The sequence below is a fragment of the Protopterus annectens genome, chromosome 2.part0 (assembly GCF_019279795.1).
Source record: "Protopterus annectens isolate FY-2018-M chromosome 2.part0, PAN1.0, whole genome shotgun sequence".
Classification (NCBI taxonomy): domain Eukaryota; kingdom Metazoa; phylum Chordata; order Ceratodontiformes; family Protopteridae; genus Protopterus; species Protopterus annectens.
The window spans coordinates 266,640,202-266,665,201 of NC_056728.1; the positions used below are offsets into that span (position 1 = coordinate 266,640,202).

Here is a 25,000-nt window from a genome sequence, read left to right on the forward strand (position 1 = left end):
AATTCCTTTTCTTAACTATACATTAGGACCTGTTTCAGGAAGCTAGGATGTGTGTACAAAGTGTAAAAAACTTTAAAAAAACATATATATTTAATTTTAAAATTTTGTACCTAATACATATTTATATTCTTCATCTTATTACCTATCAATATTAAAAATCTTTCCTTAAATACAATTTTATGATTAATTTATAAAAAAACTCTGTTTTAAAAAACATTGATAAATTAATTTAAAACCAAATGTATGAATAAAGCATGATCTTATTGCAATATTAACAGAAATAAATAAATGAATTATATATAAAAAGGACCATATATAAAAATGAATGTATGTAGTGACATCTAGTGGTGAAATACTTTTATTACAACCTTACCTATAATTTAGCTGCTCTTAACCTAAGATGTGGCAGTATAGATATTTTGTCATTTAATCCTGGAAATTTATCTGAGTTCAAGGACAACTGCCACCACAGCTCTCTATATTCCACTCTGTCTTCCCAGGGACCACCCCTGATATCTTTTTTAACTTGTTCAATTATTAAAAATTTATATTTATATTCCCTACATATTTTACTGTGTTTGTAAAGTGCATTGCTTTCTTTACCAGTCAATATATCGTACATATGTTCGTAAATCCTTCTTTGGAGAGCTCTCTCCGTCTTCCCTATATAGAAGGAATTACAAGCTTCACAAACAGCTAGGTATATTATACCCATAGACTCACAGTTGAAATAGTCTGGACTATATATCCATTTGTTTCTACTCTCTAAGAGAAGTCCCTCCTTGTTCAAAACATGACAACATTGTCTACAACGTCCACACTTATATGTACCTTTTTTAATTTTGTTCATGTTTTTCCTATAACCACTTTTAGTCTCTAAGATGTTGCCTATACTTCGGGAATTCTTGTATATAACCTTCCTAGGGATATTGTCTATACCCTCTATATCTGTTAATGCTGTAAATCTATTCCATTCTCTGAAAAATATTTTTCTAATTCCATTGTTCAATCCATTATATTCTAGGACCAAAGCCCTAGTAAAATCCTCACCATTGGTACATTTCTCATAATTAGAGTCCATATCACCTTCTCTTTCTTTCCTTGTTTCATCCATCCCTTTACTACAATATATGGGGGCAAATCTATCTTGTCGTCCTTTCTCCACTTCTTTTCTAATTCCTTTAATAAATGGCACAGGATAACCCCTTTCTTTGAACATATTTTCTAGTAAATCACATTCATTCTTAAAATCAAAATCTGAACTAGTCATCCTGCTCCCTCGGACAAACTGCCCTTTAACTATGTTTTTTTTTTGCAGTGTTTAGGATGGGCACTTTGATAGTGCAAATAGGAATTACAGAAGGTTTCCTTCCTATGTATTTTGGTTTCAAATTTATTACCCACTTTATACATTTCGAGATCCAAATATATCATTTTATTTTCAGATATCTTGTGAGTGAATTTTATTAAGCAGGTAGTATTATTAATATATTTTATAAATTCATCTAACTTATCTAACCCTGCTGTCCAAAAAATTATAATATCATCCAGGAATCTTTTGTACAGAATCCAGGATGATTTATATTCAGAGTCTATAATATATTGTTCCTCCCATTTTGCCAATACAAGGTTTGCATACGAGGGGGCACATGCTGCCCCCATGGCAACACCCTTGATTTGTTGAAAAAACTCACCTTTAAAATAAATATAGTTATACTTTAATACTAGGTCAATAAGCCATAAACTTGCTAATTTGTCTTTATGTGTCATTTTTTCATATTCAAATACTATTTCTTCTAGCATTTCTTTACCTTCCAAATAAGGGATAGAAGAGAATAAGTCAACCATGTCAATTGTGATGAATAAAATATTGTCCTGCCACTCGCATTTATTAAAACATTTCAACAAGTCCCATGAATCCTTTAATATACTTGTTTTGTTAATCCATATAGGTTTTAATTTTAAATCAACATATTTAGCTAATGTTTGTGTCTTGGATCCATCCGCTGATACTATAGGGCGGAGTGGGGGATCCTCCTTGTTTTTATGTATTTTTGGGATCCCGAAGATCGTAGGTATTCTGGGTTTATCAACTTTCAAGAATTTATAACTTTTGTGATCTATTAATTCTTCCTGCAACATATTAAAAAGATCCAGATCGATCTTGTTGTAGGAAATATTAATCTCATTTAAAGATGCAGTTACATATCTATCTTCTTCCCATAGCAATGAATATATCTTACTATCGTACAAAATATTGTCCATTATAACGATACCTCCGCCTTTATCTGGCTTAATGACCCTTATGTCAGGGTTGTGTTTCATATCGTATAACAACTCTTTCTCTTTTTTAGTTATATTCTCTTCCTTGTTCCACCTATTACTATCCTTCCTAATAGCCCCCTCCAAAACCTTTTCCAGATTTTTTAACTGTGGGTGGAGTGGGGGATTATAGGTACTTTTTCTTTTTAGGCCCTCACTTGGGCCACCATGCAGGTTATTAAGAAAAATACTAAGGTTCACTTTTCTCAGGAACAATTTTATATCAAGAATGCTTTTAGCAACATCTCCCTTACAATAAGGAATAAATTTCAAGCCTTTGGAAAGTAAAGTAAAATGTTCTTTCTCAATTGTAACTTTACCGAAATTGTAGATGGAAAAATTACCACATGTGTAGCATTGTCCTTCAACCACTATCAGTTCCTCACTAATACTTCCTTTGTCAGGAGCAGATTGGGTTGGGAGGGTGTCTAGTATCTCCCCCTCCCCCTTCTCCCTCCATTCCTCTGAAAATTTGTATATTGTGGGGCCTGTCTATTCACTAGCCTTTCAGACCTCCTTAAGGGGGGAAAGGCGGAATCGTAATCCCTATCATACTCAGGATATAATACATCCCTATTGTCCGGTAATTCCGGATTAGGCTCCATGTCAATACTATCTGTCCTTTCCTGGTGAGGTTTATAATAACTATTTTGATAACTAAAACCTCGAGGTTTAGGGTAACATGTCAAATTTTCGTACTCTTTCAAGTCCCTTTGTAGTTTTTTATTTTCCTGTTAATAATATCATTGCATTTCTGGTCAATATCCTTTCTTATGTCATAATACTTTCCTTTTTCTTCCTGTATTCCAAATAATAAATCATTGTGTATGTACTGGTCCAAAGTTTCTATATCTTTATGTAGAGCTTCTTGGACTCTACCATTCTCCTTAATGATTAACCTAAGCACATCTATACCACATTTGTTAAAAACCTCACATAACTCTTTATAATACTCAGTACCATAAGCAACATTATTCGGAAATTTAAAGACACGTAGGCCCTTACCTTAACCCATGCCCTAACCCTAAGGTCCGTGACTATCACATGACAGTGGAAGACATTCCAAATTGGGCTATGTCCTCCATTGTGGTGCGATAGTCAATGACCTTAGGGTTAGGGCACGGGTTAGGGTAAGGGGGTATATTAGGGCTATCCCCCTACCTTGACCCGTGCCCTAACCCTAAGGTCCATGACTATCACACCACAGTGGAGGACATAGCTTGTTTTTCAATGTCCTCCATTGTGGTGCGGTAGGTTTGGTAAAGTGTACTTTCAATTAACTGGGGATGTACTTTCCCATTTCGAAAAAGTGAATTTTCGTTGTAGGAAAGTGCACCCATATATATATATATATATATATATATATATATATATATATATATATATATATATATATATATATATATATATATGTGTGTGTGTGTGTGTGTGCATATATAAATATATATATATATATATATATGTATACACACACACACACACACACACACACACACACACACACACACACACACACACACACAGTGGATATAAAAAGTTTATACACCCCTGGTAAAATGCCAGATTTTTGTGATATAAAAAATGAGACCACAGTAAATCATTTCAAAACTTTTCCCACCTTTAATGTGACCCATAACCTGTACAATTCAATTGAAAAACAAACATATAAAAAATAAAAAACTTACAATAAGCTAGTTGCATAAGAGTCCACACCCTTAAACTAATATTTTATTAAAGCAACTTTTGATTTAATTACGGCATTCAGTCTTCTTGGGTACACACCTCCCATCAATTAAAGAGACTCTGATTATCCCCAAATAAAGTTCAGCTGTCCTGGTAGGTTTTTCCTGACATTTACTCATTTTCCTGCTACACCAAACACCAGGGTTCACAGAGAGCTTACAACACATCAAATGGATCTCATTGTTGAAAGGTATCAGTCAGGAGAAGGGTACAAACAAATTTTCACAGCATTGGAAACACCATGGAACACAGTGAAGACAGTCATCAAAAAGTGGAGAAAATAGTGACATTGCCAAGTACTGGACATCCCACCAAAACTGATGAAAATACATGACGAAAACTGGTCAGGGAGGCTACCAAGAGACCTACAGCAACACTGAAGGAGCTGCAGGAATTTCTGGCAAGTACTGATTGTGTACTTCATGTGACAACAATCTCCCATATTCTCCATATGTCTGGACTATGGGGTAGGGTTGCAAGACAGAAGCCTTTTCTTACACAGAAAAATATCCAGGCCAGGGAAAAATTTGCAAAACAATGCATATGGTCTGATGAGGCCAAGGCTGAACCTTTTGGCCACAATTCCAAAAGGTACGTTTGGTGCAAAAACAGCACTTTGCATCACCAAAAGATCACCATCCCCACGGTGAAGCATGGTGGTGACAGTATCGTGCTTTGGGGTTGCTTTTCTTCAGCTGAAACTGGGGCTTTAGTCAAGGTGGAGGGAATTATGAACAATTCCAAATACTAGTCACTTTTGGCCCAGAACCTTTAGGCACCTGCTAGAAAGCTGAAGATGAAGAGGAATTCCACCTTTCAGCACGACAATGACCCCAAGCATACATCCAAATCAACAAAAGAATGGCTTCACCAGAAGAAATTTAAAGTTTTGGAATGGCCCAGCCAGAGTCCAGATCTAAATCCAGTAGAAAATCTGTGGGGTGACCTGAAGAGGGCTGTGCACAAGAGATGCCCTCACAATCTGACAGATTTGGAGCGCTTTTGCAAGGAAGAGTGAGCAAGTATTGCCAAGTCAAGATGTGCCATGCTAATAGGCTCCTTCCCAAGAAGACTGAATGCTGTAATTAAATCAAAAGATACTTCAACAAAGTATGAGTTTAAGGGTGTGCACACTTATGCAACCAGGTTATTACATTTTTTCCCCTAACAGATTTGTTTTTCAATTGAATTGTATAGGTTATAGGTCACATTAAAGGTGGGAAAAGTTTTGAAATGATTTCTTGTGGTCTCATTTTTTTATATCACAAAAACCTGGGGTCTGTAAATGTTTTATATCCACTGTGTATGTATATATGTATATATATATATATATATATATATATATATATATATATATATATATACCTATATATATATATATATATATATATATATATATACCTATATATATATATATATATATGGATCCCTATCACATGGTCGACAGGCCATATGATCGACACTCATTTGGTCGACAGTTCATTTGGTCGACAAACAGTTTTATGTGGGGGGCTTCACCCCCCACACCCCCCAATCACCCCCCCTAACTATATATATCAGATCCAGGGTCACACAACGTTGAGGAGGGGGGCAAATCTGCCTGTCGACCAAATGAATTGTCGACCAAATGGCTTGTCGACCATCTCAGGTAGACCCATATATATATATATATATATATACACATAGATTTTTTTTATTTATCTTGGCTTGTTGTATTGTGGAGCCTCTTGAATACTCATTCATGTGTTTTATTGAATATTTTTTTTACTTTACTCTACTTAAATCTTGTAATTTTTCTCCCCAAGCCTCCACTGAAAAAGGATTATTGCTCAGTTGGACTATCCCAGTCAACGAATGTCAAATGAAATAGGTATATCTATCTATCTATGTCTATATATATATATATATATATATATATATATATATATATATATATATATACATGCATAAATACACACACACATATATATATATTTAGATTTGTTTCAGAGAGGGCATAAGAAAAGAAAAGCTCCCAAAGCAAGTAGTGTTAAGAACAGATGCATTTACACCAAGAATCTAGAATCCATACTCTGTCTCACTCAAAACAGTAACATGGAGAAGGTTGTCAACTCACCCACCACTATATGTGCTCATAGTAGCACTACTTGTACACATACTACTACTCATACAAATAGTACGCATCAAACACATAAATCCACATACACGAAGGTTCTCTCAAAAAGCATATCAAAACACTAGAAACCTCCAAAACACAAGACTGCTACAACTAACACAGTCCCCCCAGCCCCCATGACATATACAAACACCAGTGTCTCACCCATCAAGCCAGTAAGGCGTAAGACTGAAAAAATAAATTTTCTTGTCTTTGAAGACTCAGTAATGAGACACATGGATGTCCTACTCACCAGGTTGGACAAGGAGAAAGTCAGGGTCAGCTGCTTGTCTGATGCCAGGATTCATCACATCACACATGTACTCAGGTCTGTCATCAACAAATACCCTTATGACTCTGTCATAGTTCTTGTTGGTGTATGTGACAATCATCCACTGGACCAGTAATAAGGGTGCTTCACTCCTCACCACTGGCAACAGTGGAGGAAGTTCAGTGGGAAGATGACAAGTACACACACAATATATCCAAATGCAGCTCTCTTCATCATGTGCAGTTTCCCTTAAGAGCACACAGAGACTACAGTCATTCAGGGGCTGGTTCCTCTACCTTTCTCCAGATCTTCAATGAGACTTCTCACTGGCACAGATTTTGAGTTGAGATCTCAGCCAAGTGGCCAAGCAAAAACCTCCATCACCTTCTCTGTCCAATCAGTTCTTCGTGTCCCTGCCCAAGTAGCTAACACACACACATTATTTGAGGTTTGATTTGCACACATGCACAGACACACACACACACACACACACACACACACACACACACACACACACACACGCATGCAGTCGCATGCACGCACACACACACACACACACACACACACACACACACACACACACACTCGCACACACACACACACACACACACACACACACACACACACACACACACGAAAGGGTGTCCAATCTTACTGTACAATATTAATATTAGCAAAAATGATAGTTTGACCAAGAGCAAGGCTACTAGGAGTGGCCCGCACAGTGTCACCAAATAAATATGCAAGTACTCTCAAAACCTAAATATCTCAACACAGATCAGCCACGACAGGTTTAAATATATTTAATAATAAATAATAAAGGAACAAGATAACACTAAATATATATTCACAGGGACATCAGAGTAAAAAAACAACAGGAAATATTTAAAACAACATTGCAGGACAGTCTCAAATAAATAAAGAAAATATCTGAACTAAGCTTCACTATATTCCTGGCTGTATCTAAAAGAGTTAATATACTTCAAACACTTACTAATAGAGCAAGGCAGATGTGAATGGATCTTCTAGTTGTTGTCAGGTCCAAGACAGAATGCAGAATGCTGTGTTTCACTAAGAGAATTCTCAAATTAATATCTCAAATATTACTGCTGGGATAACTTGTAGAGTGACGTAATTTCTTGTCATCTGACTCCTTGTTCCCAGGCAAAACAACCATTGCTGAAACTAGCAGTGTTTAACATCTACTTGTAAAAATATACAGACAAGGGCTTCTCATATCTCTGGCAGATGCCTGAAGTCATAAAACAGTATAATTCCTTCATGCTTTCAAGACTAGTAATTATTTCACCCTAAAGAAAATACAGAACATTTCCTAGTACAGGCATTGTATCTCTTGTTGCATTGAAAACTGAAGAATACCATAATTTCTGGCCTAGCCATAAAGTAATTTAATTTCAGTTATTTTTCTGAACTTATCTTCCTGTATTCCAATTTCTACTGTTAAAATATATACATGTAAACAGTTACAATAGTGCAAGTACATTTCTGTTCTCTTCCAGTAGAGCACACTGTAGCTATATTTCAAACACAAGCATTTTACAAAGACCTTTTCACCACACACACACACATCTGTATAAGCAGTTTGATACACACATGACATACAGTTCTAATGCATTTGTAATACAGGCATCTTACGCAAATCATTTCAATATTCACCAATGACATATTATTTAAAAAGTTCCAGATAGCTGTGCTGGCCTTACCTCCTTACATCACAGTGACCTGAGATGTACCTTGCTGTACAATTTGAAGGGGAGACATGGCTGAGCTCTCTGAGTATGTGTCCCAGGCAGGTATGTCCCAAGCCTTGAGCAGCATACTAGCCTCACCTAGAATGATGGCACAGTATAAAGAAAAAAAAATGATTGATTTCAATAATTGTCTTAATATTTGGTGTCATTCAAAGGGGATCCAGTTCCTGTCAGTCTGGGGAATCCATGGTCGATAAGCCTCACTGCTTTGCCAGAGATGGTTTTCATCTGGTACCTCTAGACTTTTGGTTGCAAAGCAAAGGCTCTTGCCTCTCCCATAGTGCCTTTTTTAAGGTAAGGTCTCTAAAACAACATTACTGATGTGAAATTAACCAGTCAAAATAAAATAAGAGTCATGCTACTAAGTGCTAGTAGCTTAAACCAAAAACTGCACTCCCTGGAAGCACTTCTGTCACTAGAAGATGTAGATCTCTGCAGTCACAGAAACCTAGTTCAAGGCCTTAGAGAGTACCCCGGCCTTGTAAGGCAACAATGCCTTCAACAACTTTAGACTGCAAAGTGAACGTATGCAACAATTAGAGAGACCTCAGAGGTTTTTAACAGAGAAAATCAAGAAGCTTCAGAGTGTGCCTTACACAGACCAACTGAAGTCCCTGTCACTGTACACTGTATCATATAGACTTCTTAGGGGAGACTTATGCCTGGCCTATAGAGCAGTCGAAGACCCAAACCTAAAGAATGTACTGCATATCAGTAAATCAAACAGGACTAGAGCCACCTGTTCCAGGGATCTAAATATGTCCTGCGACTTTTAAGTAGGGCATGCTGGAAGGACAGGTTTATCTGCCAGCGACTGCCCCGTCTTTGGAACAGGCTACCAAATCATGTGAAACAGAGCAGCTCTATGACACTGTTCAAGAGGAACCTAGACAAGTAGATGGGGAACCTTAAATTCTTTCCGGGAATAGAGCCCACGACCCTCCTGGACATGGGCAGTCATCACTTAATGCAATCTTGAGTACTGGTTAGCATTTCTATGGTATTACATTGGGATGAAATGGCTAGGCTTAAAATGACCTCTGGGTCGATAGCCTAGTAATCTCCTATGATCCTATGAAAACACGTGTACACACACACACACACACACACACACACACACACACACACACAGTGAGCATAATACTTTTTGTTAAAAAGTATAACATTTGGTTAAGAAACAGAGTGAAAGTATTGAGTATGTTTTCTTAAGGTAACATTAAATAAATAAATTAAGTTAATAATAATAACAACAGATCCAGAAGGAATCACCACAGGATGGAATTCTCTGTAATGGCTAAAACATCTTTATTTTGAGACAAAAATGAGCGCTTTCGCGTAGTGGACTACGCTTCTTCAGATATAAAATAAATAAATAAATAAATAAATTAAGTTGTAAGTAATCAGTGAAAAATACAGTGGAATACATAAAGTGGGAAGTCCATGAAAACCATATTTGGAAAGATTTTTTTCCAGCTGTATTTTAGACTTAAGTAGCTCATTTAAGTATGTCACTGATTGTAAGGTGACGACTAGTGAAGAATGATAACCTGACATGGATTAACATGCTTGAGTTTTCTGGAGAGTCTCAAGCTTGAGCTACAGCATACTCCAACACCCAGCTAAACATGATGATTGTGAGCTCTTAAAAAACTGATTAAGGAGCATGACTTCTGTGGAAAGTCCTGTGAGTCCATAAATAAGCAAACTGTGAACTTGGCTAGGAGAATTGAATATTCCATATGTTAGTGAATAAAAACAGGTTGTTTTATAAGGGGAAAGTCTGCTATTAAAAATGTTTATTCTTGCATAAGTAGATTATAAGCTATACAGCGCTGTTACTAAGAAAATGCATCAGGTAGTAGTATAACCTTCAGATCTTCATGGTTTTATTTGGAGGGTTAACTGATGGGTAAATCTTAAGGTATATTTCATTTTCTTTGTTATTGGCAGTTGTAGTAGATGGTGCAGAAATCGGAGTGCTTCAGCTGCGGATGTCTCTGCTAGGGTTATTCACTAGATGTCTGTATAATGCTGCACACTATTCTGCCATTTTTTCTCCATTTACACTAATACAGCATTAATGATGGAGATATGGAATTTAGCTGCTGTGTTGGTGAACAAGCTTTGGCCAAGAGCTTAGAAGCCCTTAGTCAAATGGTGATGCTATATCTGAAGAAATGTTCTTGTGTCTGAAGCTGTTATATTTCACTGCATTGATGGAATGAGGATGGTAGAGGTTCTAGTCCTACTTCTCCATCCTTGGCAAAATGAAGTAATCAGAAAGTTGTGTGATGTTTTTATTTATCAGGCACCTTACCAGTGTTTTGGCCATCACACTTTTATATGTAAACTGCTGTTAAGGACGTGCTGCAGAGCAGATAATATTCTGATATTTCTTCTTTGTTTAGGTGACTGAATCCATTTTATTGATGATATAATAAAATGTTTGGCATAGCTTAATTAGCTTACTTATAAAGCTGTATAGCTTGTACCTTCCTTCTCCATGACCCAGAGGGAGAAGTAAAAGAATGGCTTTAAAAAATGTTTAGTCAGTAAAAGTTTTACTAGTTGTTTTCTGGGTCTGTTTGGATTAGGGAGCTTTGTATACTTATATACATGTTTATATTTACAGGCATGACAGAGGAGAATTTGCACATCTATGATGTTGTTTGTGGGCTGTGTATGGGCTTGGGTTTCTGTGAATAGGTAAGTGGTTGAACCAGTCTTATTGTTTTGACTGTGAGTTGTGCTTATGCTGCAGTTATGAATGAGTGCAAGTAAATGAATACAAGTCGTGTGCTTCTCTGTAGAGATGTTAGTCCAATGTGTATCTAACCACTGATGATTTAGATAGATCTGATGAAGTCACAGTCCTAGACTTCAGAAAACAAGAAAGTTGCATTAAATTTAAATAAAAAATAAAACATCTCACTACTGCTAACTGTAATAGTGCCTTTGTTTACAACACTGCACAGATGTACTGGCAATAGCAAACAAACAAATACACACTTCTCAGAACTGCAGTCAGTTCCTGATAGAGGCAGTGGTTTGACATGAATGACAGGACTGACTGTGTGCTTTTATTTATGCTACAGTTCTGAATGACTGCCATTGATGGTGCAATTGTTAATGAATGAGATTGTGCAGGATAAGTTGTGCATCACACACATGCTGATCTCGTAGGTAGAGCTGAGTTCACAAAAAAAAAGAAAGAAGTATTTCAAAAAACACCTTGCTAACTGCTAATTCTGATAATATATTTGAGTAGAACACTGCACAAATATGCTTGAAAAAAGCAAGCAAAACATCAAACATATCACAAAACTGCATTTATTGAAAGGATCATGCAGACAGGTACAGAGTAACACAGACAAAGGAACCAATAATGGTGAAATGGTGAAATTGGTGTCTCAAAGAAGTGCCACATTCCTATTCAAAGTCTTATAAATCGCAGTCTCACTGTAAAACTGATTACCTCCCTGTAATACCTCTACTAAGTCGCTCCTTATTTGCTTCATGTGAACCTCTCCTTGCTAACAGTGCAGACCATCCACATAGAATAGCTTACTTTTTCCCTCCCCCTCCACTGCTCCGGTGCTTCTGCACCTCCCACCCCCTCCCTTCTTTTCTCTTTAGCCCTGCCTTAGCCTATAAATATTGGTTAAGTCCTGTAGCGCCATTTTTAGATCTACACTCCTTGGTAGAATATCCCCTCTGTCTTCTGCATGGTGTGCTGTCCATAAGTTTGCTATTTTCTCTGTATTTGCTGTGTCCTAATTGTGTGGTCTCTCTTGGATTTATAAGGCATTGTATAAGTGGAGCAGGTATTTTTCATGTATAACTGCAATTTCAGCTGCTACTCCTAGTGCTACTCATACGAGGTCTGAGCGTCCTTTCCCACGTGGTGTGCCATGGTATTCTCTGACTTAAAATGAGCTGTTTTTATGACTGATAGCCCCTAGGAGCAATATAAGATTACTCAGTCATGAATACCTTAGTTATTTTTAATAATTCGTCACTTGCTGTGGCTTGTAACAATATTTCCTTCTCAACCTCTACTCTGAGTGAATGCATACCCTGTAGAACTGCTCAGACGATAAAGAGGAACATTTACCTCCAAAGAGGCTGCAGGTAACACAGCGCAGAGCACAGTTATTGGCTGTAGCTCTTGTTATATGTGCTCAGGCACATAGTGATGTTATTTACTTGAAATATCGCTCACTTCCAAGTGCTATTTTCAGGTAACTTAGCGCAGAGCACTGTTACCATCTGTAACTCGCTTGAGATGTGCCCAGGCACATAGCGCTGATACTTAACTATCGTTAATCCTAGGTGATATTTTAGCCCTCTGATAAAGCCTTCAGGCACTAAAATAAATGCCTCATCTGCTCACAGGGCTTAATGCTTTCCCCTAGTCCTGTCTGCTTCACCAGGATTAGTTACACAATTTAAAAGCATTTGTGCTTTTCAGTGACATTACATTGGTACTTCTGGCTTCATGGCTATGCCAGAGGTTACTGCCTTCAGCTAAATACCATTGTCCAGGTTGTGCAATAAGTTAACTTTAACTCCTACTATACAATTTTTTTCCAAATCTTATTAGGTACTGTATGTCGTTATCACTACAGGACTACAGTCCTAGCTCTATCAGCTGTTCAAGCAGCAGTAAACATACAGAACACAACTGCTGACGTTATATTGTCTATGCTAATACGCTAGTGAGATAATGTTAAGAAAATGCATTGGCAGTCTGAAGGAGGTTAAATGTGTTTATATCCTAGTGTAGTGAATGCCATAACAGTCCTATACTGTATTTCTTTGTTTGCTGTTGAACTTGTGCTCGCTGAATTTCTGTCTATCTTAGTCTGTATGAATTGTTTTTACTAGTTATATGTATGAGTATCTAAGTGTTCCACACCTCAAGAAAGTTCTTGTAGCAGTGTGTGTATAACGTCGCTTTGCAAATTCTCTGTTTCAATAGATAGGCAGCCTTGTTTAATGTTCCTGCTCTCTTATAGAGTCTGGCACTGTACGCTGTTGAGATAATTCCACCAGCTGATTATTGCTTAGTAGTTCATCTAAATGTATTGTTTCTCACACTAAGACTGATGTGTGTTTTATTTATTTATTTATTTTTATTTATGTGCCTTTGTTTTACTATTTTAGAGTCTATATTCTGTCCACTAGTGTTAAACTCTAGTGATTCTCTTACTTCACTCAGCTACTTACTTCCACACTTCCTCACCACATCTCCTTCCCTCTACTGCAAGGACATTAACCAGGCAATCTTCATAGTTTTCTCTGTTTTCTCTTACACCTTGAAGCCTTGTGCTGTGACATGGGCTATCTTTCCAACAGCTACCTAGTACATCTAATAAATTTCCCAACTGAACTGAAAGAATACCCAATCAGTAGAACCCACCCTGGACTACCTAGAAGTGCTTCCTACAGTGGTAACCTACTGATTTTTTACTGTAACATTAACATACTATATTGAGTGTTTGTCATATTCCTATTGTTAGGTCAGCACACCCGTGGACCTACCCGAGGCCATCCATCCCACTCTTCTCCCCCCTATTTCCCAAACTAGTTCAATGATTATGTGCAGTTCCCTGTGGTTGCCACTAGAGGGCAGCAAAGCACACGGCTTGTAATCCCTGTATCTTACCCAAATACTAAACATCTCCATAGTTGCTGTATGAACCTATTTTCAGTTATCCAGGTTTAACATTATACATAGCTAACCCCCCCCCCCCGAAAGGAAATAGAAGACAATAACCTATAAGTCAGTTTGGCAGTAAGACAGAATAGCTAGAAAACTAACTTACCTTAACTAAAGACCTTTTCGCATAATAAGTAGACAAAAAGGACTCCCCTAGTATTTCAAAGGAATTGGTGTCTCAAAGAAGTGCCACATACCTACTCAAAGTCTTGTAAATCGCAGTCTCACTGTAAAACTGATTACCTGTCAGCACCTCTTAGCTCTGCCTGCTCCATTCGCCCTACGGGCTTACTCTGCTCCCCTACCCTACCCCCAATTCCCACCCACTCCCAAGGGTCCTAACCTTATACTTCCTAAAACCACACCCTCTCTCCTATCCAACCTATCCCTGGCTCAAATCAATCAATTTACCTTAGCCACACCCATCCTTTTATAACTTTTCCTTTACTCTCTGTTCTTTACTACCACTACCTATACTACTTTCGACAACTTCTCTACCCATAGATTTCTTCTTCTCTACTACCATACCTTAACTTTGCACTACTTTAGACAACTTCTCTACCCATAAAAGTTCTTCATTTCTACTACCCTACCTTAACATTAAACAACTTTTCTACCCATTGCATTTCTCATTCGTTACCATCCTACCTAACTTTATACTACTTGAAGACAACATCTCTACCTTTAGCACTTTTCTTCTCTACTACCCTATCTTAACTTTATATCTGATACTATTTCATCCTAGCCCTGCCTGGTAATACTATACATATACGCAGTAATATGTCTACAACAACTAAAGCTATCCTAACCATGGTAATACTCTGAGCCACTCTTATACCTGTCCTCTCCTCACCTCTTTTGAAAAGGTGAATTGCTACCACTTCAACTACTCTCCTAAACAAACAACTACACATAGCAATACCCTTACCCATTCCCAAATAAATATCACTTCCACTTCCTGCTACTTGCTAGTTAAATGTCATCGACTTACACCCATTAAATTAAACCACCCCATAGTAAAAAAATTGAAATATCTACCTTAGCCTTAATTCTAACGTACTTTCTGCACTAAAATCCCCCACCTTAAAAGATGGTGACATCCACCCTAACCCAAGCCCTTCTAATCTCTCTACTATACCAATTCTTTCTACCTCTCCCAACACCCTTACTACCCAGACCAGTCTCTCGAACCCCTTACAAATAGGTCATGTCAATATCCGCAGTAATAGCAACAAAGTTGCCCATCTCCATGCCCTTCTTGATATTCATTCCTTTGACGTCCTCTGTCTTACAGAAACCTGGTTAAAACCCACAACAAAGGATAATTAAATAATCCCCCCCCCCAGGGTACAATATACTGAGACACGACAGAGTAAAATGCAAGGGGGAAGGAGTAGTCCTACTGTATAAAAATTAACTACACATCTCCTCTATACCTTATAACCCAACTCAAGATAGTAAAGTTGAACTCTTAATCTCTAGATTTCCACTCAACCCTAGCAAAGCACTATAAATAATCTGTACCTACCTACCCCCAGATAATAACATTACTACAATAGAGGATACCCTATGCTGGATATCTACTACTTACCCACAAGAAACTGTTATTCTAGGCGATTTCAATACTGACTGGAATAGTATCAATACATATAATCCTTCTTCCCATATTAATTTGCATGGCTTTAACCAAACAATCACCACCACTACTAGAATTAACAAACCAAACAAAAAAGAAACTATCCTAGACTGGATTCTAATCAATAAACAAGAACATACTTATAAAGTAGGAACCTTGCCTGATGATGTAAGTGATCACATGCTTACTTATATCATAAGATAAAAGAATGACATTACCAACCCCCCAATTATAGGATTTCCCGAACCAAAAAACCCTCTAAAAACTCTCCCTCTTGAAGAGGCTATTATGTATTCCAATAACAAATTCTTAACAATCCTTGACAGGCATGCACCTAAACGATCTATTAGAATAAAGTCCAAACCTGCCCCCGGCTCTCAAAAGATACTAGACAAAAGATATTACTTAGAAATAAATCCTGGGCTAAGTGGAGAGCAACCAGAAATACCTCGAAACAACAAACCTTTAGACAGTTGAGAAATGCTACAAAAAAGCTATACTCTCTGACAAAAAAAATCTACTATTGTAAATTGAAGCAAATTCACCACAATAATCCACAAAAACTCTGGTCAAGCATAAATGACCTCCTTTGTCCTGGCCACTCTAGCACTCCTTCCCCTCTAGGGTCAGAAAACAATACCTCCCATCAAGCTGCCAATGCCTTTAATACCTTTTTCACAGGCACCATACAATCTCTAGCCAGTCAACTAGCCTTAGACAACTCAGATCTACCTAACTCCTCACCTGATACTCGCCCAACTTTCCAACTACAACCCAGCTCTACCTCTTACATCCAAAAAGGTATCCACAAACGTAAGCCTTGTACCCCCTCTGCCGACAAGTTACCATCTGAATACCTACAACAAGCAGCTAATGTAGTTGCCTGTCATATATCCATCCTGATAAACTGTACCATAATTGAAGGAACCATTCCAGAGCTCTGGAAAATCTCCCACATTATCTCCTTACATAAAGGAGGCAACTCTAACGACTATTCTAACTGCAGGCCTATAGCTCTCCTTTCACCATTAGCAAAGATTATGGAAAAATGGATCCACCATCAGCTAATGGACTACTTAACTGAACATAACATTTTAGCAAACTGCCAGCATGATTTCAGGCCTTTACATAGTACCACCTCAACTATACTATCCTTCACCAACTCCATTAACAACTGTAATAACAGCACCCTCTCATCAGCACTCTTTATCAACCTGTCAAAAGCCTTTGACATGGTTAACCACCCCCTACTCATAAATACTCTGTCATCCCTCTCTCTAGATGCCAAAGCAATTCTCTGGTTCAAGTCTTACCTTAGTAACAGACAACAGGCAGTTCTTTGGGAGAATCAACTATCATCCCACCTGCCAGTTTTCCTTGGAGTCCCTCAGGGCTCTATTCTGGGTCATCTTCTTTTCTCTTTATTCATCAGTGACCACCATGTAACTATCCCTCAAGCCACCTGTATACAATATGCTGATGATTCTACAATCATTGCTCTGCCAACTCTATATCTGAACTTCAATCTTTAACCCAGACAGCTTTCAACACAGTAGAGGCTTGGTTCTTGAAACGTGCCTTCTTTTGAATGCCAGAAAGACCAAGCTACTACTGTTTACACCAAACAGTAAGTCCTCTCCCATAGATTTCTCCATCCGATCCAATAATGGTACCCTTATATCCCCGACTCTATCACCAAACTATTAGGAATCACAATTGATAATAACCTCACCTTTGATAATCCCATTAATAACACCATTAAATCTGTAAATAAAAAACTGGGCTCCCTATATAGGATAAAACCCTTCTTGACTCTAACTGCCAGAACTACTATTGCTCACTCCCATCTAATTTCAACTCTTCTTTATGCTGCACCCATGTACACAAATCTAAAAAAAAAATAATCTTACTAAACTAGCTAACTCCTACAATAGTATTGCTAGATTTGCCACTGGAAACCCATATAGAACTCACCACTGTATTTAACCTTCATCAGCTAGACTGGCTTGAACTAAAAAATATTGTGATACTTTCCCAACTTACCATTGTCCATAGGATTTTCTACCAACCCAACAACACACCGATACTCAAAAACCTTATAGCACCCTATAGAAATCTTAATTCCTTACGCTCTTCCAACAAACTTCTAGCTAGCACCACCAAGTCTAATAACTTGGCTGGGGACTCCTTGTTCTCCAATACCGCTGGAAAACAATGAAACCTCTTGCCGTCTGACCTAACCTCACTACCCTCCCTTCCACTCTTTAAACAAAGTCTCAAGAAACACCTTAAAACTCACTGGCTATGCCCTTGCTGTTACCCAGACTAATCTTCTGGATTTTTCTGCTGCTATCTCTAGACTTCCTACTTTCTTCCACTCTTTGCTGTCTACCCCTCTGAAGTAATAGCACTCATTAGCAATCTGAACTACTTAGGTTTTGTATGTATCCTTGAAAGTAGTCTTCTTGCCTATCTTTATATTTCCTCCTTTTTCTACTACTACTGCTTACCCCCTTGGAAGTAGTAACTGACTGGAGTAAACTAGAATAACCAAGGATATGAATGTATCTTAACAATGTATTGGTAACTGCCTTAGATATTCTTACTGTAAAAATGATTTGTAGGTGTATTATGTTGTAATGTAATATGTTTCATAGTTTTACCCATTATTCAAATTGCAATACTTTTTCTTGTACATTGTAAAACGTTTTGTTGTTTATATGTGGTGCTTTTCTCCCCGGGCCTGTACTGAAAATGGAAATATATCCAGCTGGACCAGCCTGGTCAACAAATGCAAAATAAATGTAAAATAAAAAATAAATAAAAATAATGCTTTTTGATGGGTTGGCTATTCCAACAGATTATAGGTTCATAAGTAGGTACTAGGCTATCGGCCCAAGGGCCTACGTAAGCCTAGCCAACAAGGTTCCCTGGCTTATGCCACCCAAGAAAGTTACTTTCCTATGCCACTGTCGAGCTGAGCCAAGTGATCCCCGGGGTGTATTTCCTATTACCCATCCACTCATCAAGATTTTTCTTGGAGTGCTAATGAAGAACTTTGCTTGAAATAGATGGGTAGCTTGTTCCAGAGTATAGGAAGTCTCTGGGACAGGAATCTATCCCTCCAGCATGTTCTGTTTATTGTGGTAACAAGGTTTAGGTCCCTAGAGCGTGTAGCTCAGTGGGATTGGGATTTTTGTAGGCGTAGCATGTCCAGCAGCTCTGGGTTTGACATAGCTTTACATGTTAGGGAGAGATCACCTCAGAGTAGGCGATATGCTATGGAGTAAAGCTGGAGTTTTTTGAGACGGCCAGTGTAGGGCATTTGTTTGAGGCCAGTAATCCTCTTTGTGAGGTACTTCTGTGGCCTTTCCAGCTGCTGCAGATGTCTTGTGAGGTACATTCCAAAAGGGGCGTTGTACTCTATAATGGGTCAAATGAGTGTCAAGTAGATACCTGTAATATGACAAAGTCATGTATAAGTAATACATTTATACATCTACTGCAATAATTACAGCAGTATGACAGAGCTTTAACACTTACTGCATTAACCTAAAAAAATATAAGAAAGTCTCTGACAATATAAAGCTAACTTAAATGTGACAGAACTTTAAGCATAGCATTTACAGTACCACTGTACAAAGTTAATGACAAGCACTACCTGCACTAATCTATGAAAGCTAATCCAAAAACAGGAAGCAGAATCAGTATTACCAACCTACATACTTATGCGTAAGTGTGTATGTGTGTGTGTGTGTGTGTGTGTGTGTGTGTGTGTGTGTGTGTGTGTGTGTGTGTGTGTGTGTGTGTACATGTATTTATTGACGTTTGATTACGGGAAACTCTGACTGAGTAGGTGTCCATTTTCAGAGAAGGCTGAGGGAGAAAAGCCTCAAATTGTTACAAAAATATTTTAATAACAATACTTTTATAGTCTTTAAAAATAATACAGTAAAAGAACAATAAAAATACACATTTTAAGCAATTATACCAAATTAGACATAATGTGAAATGATTGGTTAATAATAGATGCAACTTATATGACAATGATTTAATATTTGGAGAAGTTTTAGCCAGTTTAGAGAAATTAAAGGTAAGTTTGTATGTAATACAAACCGAAATTGCAATATGAAGTGAGAGGAGAAAAAAAAAACAGGGTTATGGCATATTTAGATAGAGTCAAGGAACAGAATTTGATTGAAGTAAGGAAGCGAGTAAGGAGGGGAAATTAAGGATGTATAAGGTATGAATATGTACGTGTTCATATTTAGGGATGTAATTTATCCTGGGGTTGAGCAAGAACAGAGGGAGGATATTGACCTGATAGATGCATGTAAGGAGTTCCGAGCCTTAGCAACATGGTGGAAGTACAGACCGTGCCCAGCAGATTTGATAGTTTTGTGGACAGAGAGAAGGTTTTGCTCATTGGATTGCAATGACTGAGTGAGAACACAGTTGTGTAGAACAGAATTTACTGCTGGACAAGCAGATGGAAGTGGGATCATTTTATAGGTGATTAGAAGCTGTGCATATGTTAGTTGATGGGGTAGTTATAACCAATTTAGGCTTTTAGAGTTATGCAGTGATGGGTTCTGAAAGGAGTATTTGCTGCAGATTTAGCCACTTTATTATATCATTGTTCAAGTCTTGCTTTTGTTAATGCCTGGAGGTTAGTAAGGATGGGAGTGCCATAAAGTAGTGAAGGAATGCTGTAAGTAGTGGCAAGTGTAATTTTAGTTGTGTTGCTTAGAATGTTTTTGGCTATGTAAGGCATCCCTAGGTTTTGGTGAATTTATGGTAATTTTTTTATTTAATTTTGTATAAGTATGTTGAATTTAAGATTATCATCCACTGTCATCGGTAATAATTTGCCATGAGAAGTGACTTCAGTGGTTGTTTTATTAAGACAGTAGATTTTAAATTTTGGCTTTTCATGACAGAGGGACTTCAGTGAAAAAGAAGGAGTTTGTTTTTCTGGGTGGCTGAGCATGAGTTATGATTTACAAAGCCATGTTTCAGTGGCTGTTACAGCTTCCTGAGTAAATTTTTAGAGACATGCCAGGTTGTCTAATGTGCATATGAGTGTTGAGTCATCTGTGTAAGTATTAGGGAGGTCTGTTTTGTGAGCTTGTGGAGGGTGTTCCTGAGAATGTTAGAAAGGAGTAGATCAAGCAAAGATCCTTGTGGTATATCACTGGTGACTGGAAGGTGTGGAGAAAGGGAGGAGTGCCATTTTACTGACTGACACCTAGTGGATACAAGTAGCTTTTGAAGCATAGAAGAGTTGACCGAGATAAACTTAGTGAAGACATTTGAAGTAGAAGTTTGCTGTGGCGTACTGAGTTCAAGGTTTTTGACAAGTGTATAATGTGTGTACTGCGGTGGTGGTGCTACGGTAGCGTTGTCGCCTCACAGTAAGACATTGTCCTGTTCGATTCTCAGCTAGAGCGTCTTCTGTGCGGAGACTTGCATGAATGGGCGTACCTTAGTTGAAGGTTATGCGTCAGGGCTGGCAACTCGGCACGTAAAAATCTACTGCCAATCATTAGTGGACCGGAGTTTCGCTGTGGCGACCCCTAACTGGGAAAAGCTGAAAGACACAACAACATAATGTGTGTGTATGTGTGTGTGTGGGGGGTATGTAATGAATTGTCAATTATGCTGATTTAAAGTAAACACATTAAACATCCTTATTGTGGAAAACATCTATCACAAGTTAAAATAATCCACTTAATTGCAGATCACAATAATTTACATTTATGATCACCAAAAAAATAAGAAAATAAATAAATAAATAAATAACTTGCTTTTACAAGGGTGGCTTCAGCAGCTGAACTTAAACTAGCTCCAGGATCACACAACCAGGAAGAAAGGGAAAAAAATCCAGAATTATGTTATGGTTGATCTTCTGAAATTCAACGGTAATAAAATTCAACCAACTATACCACCAATGAGTTTTCTTTAAATTTCAGCACGTGATAAATGAATGCAATGATCAACCTATATAAACATGTACTTGCATATATACACACACATAGGTACACACACACACACACACACACACACACACACACACACACACACACACACACACACACACACACACACACATTCATATGTGGATAGATATGGATATATGTATGTGTGCAGACACTGTTTCATATCTTCTCTACTAGATGGGTGGTGGACCTTTGTATCCTCTCTGAATCAACACCCATCATACCTTTATCCTGTAAAAATGTATTAATTTACTCCAGTCTGTATCTACTTTATCCATTTTACCCTCTAAGCTATACACCTGCACAAATCTCCTCAGTAGCACGAGAGTCTTTAGTGTCATTACAGCTTCCTGAATATGTTTACACCTCTTCCATTCTCTGGCTTTAATGGCTTTTGCTGCAGACAGCAGCATTAACCTCACTACTCTTCCTTCTGTATCCATCCCTTCTCTTACCTCTCCAATAGATATTTCTTTTGCATCCTTATGAAATATGACTTCCCATTTTTTGATATGCTAAGTTATACATTCTGAGTCAGTTCACAGTAATAAAATATGTTTCATGTCAGCATCCACTGCTGACATCACAAATATATTAACGTTTTCATTTCTGCCTTCTTTGCATAGCCATGCTGATATTATATAATCAATGTTTAATTCTCATTTGTTGGTCCCATAAATGTATCCATTTTTTGATATCCTTATATTTTCCCATATTTTTTTCCTGCCAGTTCTCCTGTGATGTATTTATCTTCTCATTTAATTTCATTCTCATCTGCTTTCTAATTTCTAACACTATCCTTCTATGTCCAATTAGATTGAACTAGTCACTGCAAGCTCATCTCAATATCAGTGATGACTCGTGTAAGAGGATGGGGGCTTTTAGTGAACAACACTTCGCACAACTGTTCTTTTATTTTTTTTTTACTGCATATTGTATATATGCTTAATTAGTTTTGTTATAGTCAGTTATTCCACAATGGAAAAATAGACTTCCAGAACTGTTTCTTTTTAATAATTTTATGGTTTTGAAATAGATTTTCTTTTCTCTTTCAGTTGCATCCATGCCTGCTGTGAATGATGACTTGGTGTATTGGAGCATAATGGTTTAGTGGACTTACCCAATGAAGGTAACTATGTAATTTCCAGCTTTCTTGGCATGTAGAACCAAAGTACTAAATAATAACAGTAATAACACCCATTTGGTAGCAAAGTATGCCCACTGGATACACAAGCCCTTTTCAGGGGCAACCTGGGATAAATGTCTGGTTAAGTGACTTGCTCATGGTCACGCAGTAGGCAATGAGGACTGAGGGAATCAAACCCTGTACCAGAGGAACTTCCCCTCAAAGTCTTAACCCTCTATATATATATATAAAACATAGTTTTGTGTTTATTAGCTTGTAGTAGTTAGGTGTACAATGGTGCTGTAAAATTTTACCTTTTCTGATATCACCTTCTTACACTTTTTGTCATGTTGCTGTTCTTCTTCTTTTATTTTCTCTTCTTATCCTAAATTTTCATCTTTGTATCTCATTTATAGCTATGTTCTGGTTTGCCCTACTTCATATCTGTTTCCCCTCCATCAACTTCCATTATATTCCTGTTTACAGCAGTAATTTTTTCCACCAAACTACATCATTTATGTATTTGTGCTTTTATCATTTTTGCACCTGCAGCTTCCTGTTTATCTTTCCACTTTGAGCCTTCATGGTTTCTGTGATGCATTTGTACTCTGCATTTGCAAATGTCTGTCATGTCTTATGTCCCCTTTGCTGGTTTTGCCTTTGTTTTTGTATTCAATTTGTAGTGTGTGTGTGTGTGTGTGTGTGTGTGTGTGTGTGTGTGTGTGTGTGTGTGTGTGTGTGTGTGTGTGCGTGCGTGCATGCTCTCGCATGTGTGTAGACAGATTTAGATATCTGTATATCTATATATATATATATATATATATATATATATATATATATATATATATATATATATATATATAATCAAGATAAAGTTTTCAGTGTGTCATAGCTACAAAATATCCAAACTAACATTCAACCCAAAGGGTAAAAAGGTTACACAGACAAACCATTCAGTAAAAAGTATAGGAAAAAACTAGCCAAGCTAGAGTTTTCAGTGTGTGATACTTCAGACCTTGTAATAGGGCACATGGGATGTATGCAAATGATCCCTTAAGGACATTGTGTTTCAGCTACATGACTTCTGAATGCCCACAACTGTTTTACTTTTTAATTGTTATCTGCACATAAACTGATATATACACCTGATAGTTGGCCATCCCTCAATTCTGTCCTAAAATCCTACATCCCTACTAGAGCCCTCTGCTCTGAAAACAAACTACTCCTAACCTTTTACATTCTAAACAAAAGAGCTGGATGGTACCTATACTCCCATTATACCGCCAAGCTCTGAAACTCTCTGCCAACAGTCATTAGTACCACTGAATTCTTTAACAAATTCAAACACACCCTAAAAACATTTTCTTTGTAACCAGACCTGCACCTACTTTTTCCGTAACAGGTGAACTCCATCCACTCTCTGGGGTCTTCTCCTTTTTACATCAGGAGATTCCTAGACCATCAATTTCAGACTAATCATTACCATATCGAACTTTGAAACATTATGTATTTCCACACCCTTAACTATTCCTATCCTACTCCACAATTTTTCTAAGAATTCTAATATTCTGACCTTCTGTCTGACTCTCACTCTTTACCTTAATCCAAGCTGATTAATAAAAAAAAATCTACCATGTTTACTTTTATTTAGTATTATCCATCTAGTACATTTTACTATTGTATGTACTATTGTTATAGTACATGTTTTTCTATTGTATCTACCCCTCTATACTTATCTAGTATTCAGTACTTATTTAACGTGTGCTTTAAATTGCTATTGTCTTGATTATGCACAATATCTGAACTTTCATGTATCATTTGAAGCTTTTCTCCCAGGGCCTCCACTGAAAATGGCTTCCTGGCACAGTCAGACTTTTCCAGTAAACGTTTGTTAAATAACTAAAAATAAAATAATTCTTTATGATTACATGCAGGCCATTAAAGCCAACCCCCACTAGCATTGGGCATGCATGCTTTGGCCTTTTTATTGCTCTCATCAACACAGCATAAGTTGATAATTTGACTGTACTTCAGAAACACATGGTCTATAAACATAGCTGATGCCCATAAAGGTTAAGGTGCCTGCAAAATATCCCAAGTAACATCCACACCAAAAGGTAAAAAGGTCACATAGACAAACCATTCAGTAAAAACTGCAAGAAAAACCTGGCCAAGCTAGAATTTTCACTGTGCGATACCTTAAATCTCCTGTAATGCAGGCCCATTGGATGCATGCAAATTACCCCTTATGGAC

The 25,000-nt window shown here is 37.5% G+C and overlaps 1 protein-coding gene across 7 annotated transcripts in view; it reads left to right on the forward strand.

Annotated features, from left to right (window-relative positions):
* LOC122793060 (synuclein alpha interacting protein) overlaps positions 1-25,000 on the forward strand; it is a 2,145,219-nt gene that overhangs the window by 933,758 nt on the left and 1,186,461 nt on the right. For all 7 annotated transcript variants that reach the window (XM_044060745.1, XM_044060746.1, XM_044060744.1 and 4 more), the window contains one exon: positions 22,676-22,749. The gene's annotated coding sequence lies outside the window, so the exon portion shown is untranslated. The remainder of the gene's footprint in view (positions 1-22,675; positions 22,750-25,000) is intronic.